Here is an 8878-nt window from a genome sequence, read left to right as displayed (position 1 = left end):
TGACTAGAGGAAGAGAAGATAGAAAAGTGGAATGATCTCCATAGGGTCACAATAGTGTGCCTCGTGCAATAACACTATGCTCTGAGGACTGATATGGACACACACAAATCAAATGTAATTTTATTTGTCACAGGCAGTGGCGTCCCTTCATTCATGTTTTGAGACCCACCTGTTTAGCAAAACAATCTTAAAAAAATAGTATATAATAATTAATAAATTGGCCTGTTTTGCATGTTATTTTGGCATTATTTCGTGTTACATATCAGTTTGCAAACAATGTAAAAAATAAATAAAAATTAATTGAGTTAATGAACCTGCATACAAACATGGTTTCTTTCTTGAGTAAGGCAGCTCCAAAATGCAGGTGTTTCAGCCTAGCTCAGTGCTTTCTGTGGGGGAGGGGCAGCCAACGAAAGCACAGAGCGTAGGCTTTGGTAATCTTCTCTAGTTGCGCCATGATTGGCTCAGTGTTCTGTCACTCATGGGGTCATTACATCACCGCAGAATCTACAGGGTGAGCTACACAGTTCATGCCCCCTTGGGTGCTGCCATAGATTAATATTAGAAGTGCCCATCCAAGTAGGCTCAAGGTCATTGGCCACAGATAAAATGACGTCAAATCACATTATATCTACCATAGTTTTGATTGGACTGATCATGTCAACATCATACTTTCAAAATCTTAGCTAGCAAGCTAGCTAGCTAGACAGCTAGACAAGCAATCATCATCATGAATTATGTCGACAATCTACTGGCAAATCCTTTTCAATCCTTGTCATATGAAGAGAAATGATAGATAAAACGTATCGGAAAGTAATACTGTGTATGTTGTGTAGTAAGCTGTTAGTAGCCCATGTGTCTCACCCTAAGAATTTGGTCCCTCTCCCCCTCAGAACTTAGCCTACTGTTCTAACTGGGTGGTGCACATGTAGCCTATAACCTGTTTTAGAGAAATGTCATCATTGAATATTGTAAGAGCTTTCATTGTCTGCTCATATACCCCCGTTATTTATCTTACGGGTCTGACTTGGTGTACAGGGAGAATACTGTAAGAACGGCCCATGTTCTGAATTCTGTCGCTGGCCATTTCAAAAGTGCTGAACAAATGGGCATATCGACTACGTCCGTTTTAGCTCGTTCATTAATGTCTTAATTGAAATGATGGCTTTCCTCTTATCCACTCATCGTTCCCTTATGCCATAGTTTATACAGCTCAATTGTTATAGGCCTATTGCTTATATAGATCTCTCATTAGTATCTTATTCATCAATTTAGACAATGTTGGAATGATGCATTTCATTGTTTTGCTTACTTTGTGTATTAAATTAGCTCATATGCTTTTCTCCACGAGGAGGGGATACTATATAATGTTGTTGGGTCTGTAGCCATGTTTGCCAGTGATAGTCTTTTCCCATTCAAATGTTTTTTTTTTCAACAAAAAGTTCAGTAATAGACCCATGTAATTCCAGTTGATATTGCGAGGGTTGTTTGGTTTGCGCAATGCACTGTCTGTGCGTCGGTATATTTTCTATAAAAGTGAATCCTCGTGATTGTCCTGTGTAGCTCAGTTGGTAGAGCATGGCGCTTGCAATGCTAGGTTTGTGGGATCAATTCCCAGGGGGGGCCAGTATGAAAATGTGAGCACTCACTACTGTAAGTTGCTCTGTATAAGAGTGTCTGCTAAATGACAAAAATGTAAGTTCTATTTTTATTCCTTTTTAGACCACATAGGCCTAATTAAATACTTCAAATGGCAGGCTAACCGCATCTTGCTTGTGTCTCTCTCTCTCTCTCTCTCTCTCTCTCTCTCTCTCTCTCTCTCTCTCTCTCTCTCTCTCTCTCTCTCTCTCTCTCGACTTAAAGAAGTTAAGGCCTCAACATCTTGCTGAATGTATCTGAACTAACATCCATCTGAATTTCTGTCTGTGTCCATTTTGAAAGTGCTGAACGAAGGTCTATCTCGTCGCAGATTGTTTGCTTGCACTTGCTTATACTCAGAGCTAAGTGTTAATGATAGAAGAACAAACATTATGAATTTACTGAACATAAATGTAATAATGTTTGTGTATGGTTTAAAAGTCGAAACTCATATCGGCATTCATTAATATTGAAGGAGAATGCAGTTCTTATCGAGTTACACAAATCCACAAGGAGTCAGTAGAAACCATATTTATTTAAGCAAGTCAGCCATATCAGCTATGGTTTTTTAAAAGGCAGTAAATGAGGCTGAATGAACTGTTTCGCTGCCAGACGAGGCTCTGCTGATAGCCAGGTGTAACGGTGGTAAGGATTCACTAACATGGGGCTAACAGTATGTAGGCCCTAACAGTTTAGCTCTGCTGTCGGGACAGCTTTATGTAGGCCCTAACAGCTTGTGGGCACTGTTTGTCACCGTTATAGTGCAATTAATGTATTGTTTAGTGTTGTGTTGTGGCTTTTCTGGCATGCATCTCAAAACAAAATGTTGAGTTTGCCCCCACCAAGATTTACATGCTAAAATCGCCACTGGTCACAGGCACCGAATATAACAAGTGTAGACCTTACAGTGAAATGCTTACCTACAAGCCCTTTGCCATGTTCTCAGAATATAAGATATTAACGTTGCAGGAACATATCTGTGTATCAGTTGTCAGGACGTCACCTGATGGTCCCAAAGAAACTTTATCCCAAAAAAAATCACGTAATGTCCTCTCTCTCTCTCTCTCTCTCTCTCTCTCTCTCTCTCTCTCTCTCTCTCTCTCTCTCTCTCTCTCTCTCTCTCTCTCTCTCTCTCTCTCTCTCTCTCTCTCTCTCTCTCTCTCTCTCTCTCTCTCTCTCTCTCTCTCTCTCTCTCTCTCTCTCTCTCTCTCTCTCTCTCTCTCTCTCTCTCTCTCTCTCTCTCTCTCTCTCTCTCTCTCTCTCTCTCTCTCTCTCTCTCTCTCTCTCTCTCTCTCTCTCTCTCTCTCTCTCTCTCTCTCTCTCTCTCTCTCTCTCTCTCTCTCTCTCTCTCAACAAACGTTCCCAAGACTTTAGAAAAAGTTCCCATTAGAGTCACATAAGGTCATTAACTAATGATTTAATATGAATAATTCATCAACATCCCACCAAACATACACAGAACATGGTTGCCATCTTCTCAGAACATAAGATATTAATGTTCTAGACACGTTTCATGGGAACGTTGCAGGAACACATCTGCGTATCAGTTGCCTGATGGTCCCAAAGAAAAGTTCTCCATAAAAAATCATTACACATCACGCCTGGTTACCAAGCCATTCAAGGCCCCAATCTTCCTGCTACATCACCATGTCTGTGTCAGGTATCAGTTAATCTGACTATTCTCATCATTGATTTGATTGACTTATTTCAGCAATTTAAGGGATTTCTGTATAGTTGTCTAATGTTTGTAGGGCATGTCAACCTGTTTAATGCATTCACCAGATTGCTTACAGCCTAACACCTATCAAGTTATTTCAGAACTACACATGTGCCAGGGGTTCTTCTGGACAGGACAGGGCCTATACTGGCCCAATAAGCACATGCCCTAGAGATATCCCTTATTGGGGCAGTGGTTAGGACATTCAACATTGGTGCTGGTGGCCTGGGTTCAAGACCTACTAGGGGACTCACATTCTTAGCAATATACACTACATGACCAAAAGTATTAGACACCTGCTCATTGAACATCTCATTCCAAAATCATGGGCATTAATATGGAGTTGGTCCCCCTTTTGCTGCTATAACAGCCTCCAATCTTCTGGGAAGGCTTTCCACTAGATGTTGGAACATTGCTGTGGGGACTTGCTTCAATTCAGCCACAAGAACATTAGTGAGGTTGGGCTCGCAGTCGGTGTTCGATGGGGTTGAGGTCAGGGCTCTGTGCAGGCCAGTCTAGTTCTTCCACATCGATCTCAACAAACTATTTCTGTATGGACCTCGCTTTGTGCATGAGGGCATTGTCATGTTGAAACAGGAAAGGGCCTTCCCCAAACTGTTGCCACAAAGTTGGAAGCACAGAATCGTCTACAATGTCATTGTATGCTGTAGTGTTAAGATTTCCCTTCACTGGAACTAAGGGCCCTAGCCCAAACCATGAAAAACAGCCCCAGACCATTATTCCTCCTCCACCAAACGTTACAGTTGGCACTTTGCATTCGGGCCAGTAGCGTTCTCCTGGTATCCACCAAACCCAGATTCGTCCGTCGGACTGCCAGATGGTGAAGCATGATTCATCACTCCAGAGAACGCATTTCCACTGCTCCAGAGTCAAACGGCGGCGAGCTTTACACCACTCCAGCCGACGCTTGGCATTGCGCATGGTGATCTTAGGCTGCTCAGCCATGGAAATCCATTTCATGAAGCTCCTGACGAACAGTTCTTGTGCTGACGTTGCTTCCAGATACAGTTTGGGACTTGGCAGTGAGTGTTGCAACAGAGGACAGACCATTTTTACGCGCTTCAGCACTCGGCGGTCCTGTTCTGTGAGCTTGTGTGGCCTACCACTTCGCGGCTGAGCCATTGTTGCTCCTAGACGCTTCCACTTCACAATAACAGCACTTACAGTTGACCGGGGCCGTTCTAGCAGGGCCGAAATATGACGAACTGACGTGTTGGAAAGATGGCATCCTATGACGTTGCCACGTTGAAAGTCAATGAGCTCTTCAGTAAGGCCATTCAACTGCCAATGTTTGTCTATTGAGATTACATGGCTGTGTGCTCGATTTTATACACCTGTTAGCAACGGGTGTGGCTGAAATAGTCGAAACCACTTATTTGAAGGGGTGTCCACATACTTTTGTATATATATAGTGTATGTTAATGTAATTATTTGGTAGGAGTTACAACACAGCTATCTAAGCTAATTAAAATGAGTTTGTCAATGACACGTTTGTTCTACATTGTATATGTGGTCTAGATTTAAAAACTATGAGAGTTCTCTTTGAGATGCTCAGCAACATAGAATTAATAAATACTGATAATGAATGAGGTAGTGGAAATGTGGTCTTAATTCATGCTCAAGTGGAAATCCTATAGATTCCCATCTTTCAATGATCAGAAAGGTGTGATGAACACCCTAACCACTGTTCTAATAAGGGAAATATCTCTAGGACATAATAATAAAAGATCCCAGAAATTTTCCATACGCACAAAAATAGTATTTCTCTAAAATCTTGTGCATACATTTGTTCACATCCCTGTTAGTGAGCATTTCTCCTGTGCCAAGATAATCCATCCACCTGACAGGTGTGGCATATCAAGAAGCTGATTACAGCATGATCATTACACAGGTGCACCTTGTGCTGGGGACAATAAAAGGTCACTCAAATGTATTTATTTTTTCACACAACACAATGACACAGATGTCTAAAGTTTTATGGGAGCGTGCAATTGACATGCTGACTGCAGGAATGTCCACCAGAGCTGTTGCCAGAGAATTGAATGTTCATTTATCTACCATAAGCCACCTCCAACGTCGTTTTAGAGAATATGGCAGTACGCCCAACCGGCCTCACAACCTGCAGACCACGTGTAACCACTTCAGCCCAGGACCTCCACATCCGGCTTCTTCAGCTGCGGGATCGTCTGAGACCAACTACCCAGACAGCTGATGAAACTGAGGATTATTTCTGTCTGTAAGAAAGCCCTTTTTTGGGGGAAAAACTCATTCTGACTGGCTGGGCCTGGCTCCCAAGTGGGTGGGCCTATGCCCTCCCAGGCCCACCCATGACTGCGCCCCTGCCCAGTCATGTGAAATCCATAGATTAGGTCCTAATTAATTAATTTAAATTGGTTTTCCATAAATTTTCCATCAGACGATGTCCCAACAACTGATACACAAAAATGTTCTTGCAACGTCCCATGAAATGTGTCTAGAACATTAATATTGTATATTCTGAGAACATGGTAACCACGTTCTGGGTTAAAAAAGTTCTCAGAAGGTTTTTGCTAACATAGATAGAACGTTCCCCTAACGGAAGACTGGACACTCAAACATTAGGGGAACACTACATGTTAAGTTACAAAATCTTGGCTTTGTAGAGGGAAAAAGAAGGCACATACAGTGAGCTCCAAACATACTGGGACAGTAACACAATGAATCATGAATAATGATGAGTGAGAAAGTTAGAGACGTAAATATCATACCCCCCAAAATAATTATGATAATTTTGCTTCTGTAACTTTCTCACTCAGTATTATTCACGATTCATTCAGGACTATCCGTAACCATGGTAGCATCCACATTAATGTAGATGTGTTTAGAAACATATTTACAATAAAAGTGACTCCAAAATGACACAATACATTATTTACCATACACTTCTATTGGGCACAAAATAATCTGAAACACAACCAAAACAAACATCAAATGCATTCAACAAGTTTGTAGAGTCACAAGCTTGATGTAATCATTGCGTGCTAGGACTATAGGACTACTTTAAGACACATACGTTTATTTGTCCCAATACTTTTGGACTATGTACAAAAAGTGCTGTAATTTCTAAACGGTTCACCTGATATGGATGAAAATACCCACAAATTAAAGCTGACAGTCTGCACTTTAACCTCAGTCATTGTATCATTTAAAATCCAAAGTGCTGGGGTACAGAGCCAAAACAACAAAATATGTCACTGTCCCAATACTTTTGGAGCTCAATGTATATGTTCCTGGGAGTCTTACACTATATATACAAAAGTATGTGGACACCCCTTCAAATTAGTGGATTCGGCTATTTCAGCTACATCCGTTGCTGACAGGTGTATAAAATCGAGCGCACCGCCATGTAATCTCCATAGACAAACATTGGCAGTAGAATGACCCGTACTGAAGAGCTCAGTGACTTTCAACGTGGCACCGTCATAGGATGCCACCTTTCCAACAAGTCAGTTTGCAAAAAGTCTGCCCTGCTAGAGCGGCCCTGGTCAACAGTAAGTGCTGTTATTGTGAAGTGGAAATGTCTAGGAGCAACAACAGCTCAGCCGCAAGTGGTAGGCCACACAAGCAGCGCGTAAAAATGGTTGCAACACTCACTACCGAGTTCCAAACTGGAATCAACGTCAGCACAAGGAGCTTCATGAAATGGGTTTCCATGGCCGAGCAGCCGCACAAAAGTCTAAGATCACCATGTGCAATGCCAAGCGTCGGCTGGAGTGGTGTAAAGCTCGCTGCCATTGGAGCAGCGGAAACGCATTCTCTGGAGTGATGAATCATGCTTTACCATCTGGCAGTCCGATGGACGAATCTGGGTTTGGCGGATGCCAGGAGAATGCTAACTGCCCGAATGCAGTGCCAACTGTAAAGTTTGGTGGAGGAGGAATAATGGTCTGGGGCTGTTTTTCATGGTTCGGGCTAGGCCCCTTAGTTCCAGTGAAGGGAAATCTACAGCATTCAATGGCATTCTAGACTATTCTGTGCTTCCAACTTTGTGGCAACAGTTTGGGGAAGGCCCTTTCCTGATTCAGCATGACAATGCCCCTGTGCACAAAGTGAGGTCCATACAGAAATGGTTTGTTGAGATCGGTATGAAAGAACTTGACTGGCCTGCACAGAGCCCTGACCTCAACCCCATCAAACACCTTTGGGATGAATTGGAACGCCGACTGCAAGACAGACATAAATCGCACAACATCAGTGCCCGACCTCACTAATACTCTTGTGGCTGAATGGAAGCAACTCCCCGCAGCAATGTTCCAACATCTAGTGGAAAGCCTTCCCACAAGAGTGAAGGCTGTTATAGCAGCAAAGGGGGGACCAACTCCATATTAATGCCCATGATTTTGGAATGAGATGTTATACGAGCAGGTGTTCACATACTTTTGGTCATGTATTGTAGCTTTCATTTGTGAGGTTATAATAGCTAATAGGCCAAACCGTTCACACGCTAGAGCCAAATTCATTGGAAGAAAACGAATTAAACATGCCACACTGGCTTTAGAAACCACTGCGTACAGAGTCAAACAGCCTGCCCGCCCATTCCGAGGCGTCAACACGGTCCTAAAGCACACGTGCCGTTTTTTGTACAGACTGCAATTTCACAATTCTTCGTCCTTCAAAAGGTTCAGGCTGGACCAAAAATATTTCAGTGCTGCAGTCCCGGAAGCCCACCCCTAACGACGCCGATGATCTCAATAATCTAAAGTGGCTTCCTCTCCGCGTCTCTATTCCTACAACTGTTCTGATGTAAAATAACAGGATAGGTGGAAGCAAAGGCGACAGTAGACTATTGAGATAGAGGAAAGGAGGAGAGGAAGCCGCTGTAGACTATTGAGATGGAGGAGAGGAAGCCACCGTAGACTATTGAGATGGAGGAGAGGAGAGGAAGCCACCGTAGACTATTGAGATGGAGGAGAGGAAGCCACCGTAGACTATTGAGATGGAGGGGTGGAGAGGATGTCATTGTAGACTATTGAGATGGAGGAGTGGGGATGAAGTCTTTGTAGACTATTGAGATGGAGGAGTGGAGGGAAAGGGCTCATCTCGTAGCAGCGACCGTTTCCGGACCAGGACCCATTCAACAAAAGTCTGGTTCAAGACCATGCCCCGGCGCTCTTCCTCGGTACATGTGGCGAGCACAGAGGCAGCTGGTGCGGCGATTGCATTAACGGCTGATAGATATTCCGCTCGGCCTACCGGTGCAGTCATGTCAACTCGGATTGCGATGGGGAGGATAACAGGACCGTTTGCTAAATGACCAGTGTCAGGATCCAATCAGAACCAACCTTTACTCTCACATATCTTCTCTGTCATCATCTTCGCCACGGTATTCCTCAGATATGTTTATGTCTCCGAAAATATATTTTAGATGAGTAAATTAGTTATATAATATTTATGGATTAATAAAGCTAAATAATCAGCATACATGTAGAGGAGCCTTGTGGCTTGTTCTACAGGTCTGCTATC

The sequence above is a fragment of the Coregonus lavaretus genome, assembly GCF_964263955.1.
Source record: "Coregonus lavaretus genome assembly, chromosome: 36".
Lineage (NCBI taxonomy): Eukaryota > Metazoa > Chordata > Actinopteri > Salmoniformes > Salmonidae > Coregonus > Coregonus lavaretus.
Note: the sequence above shows the minus strand (reverse complement) of the source record.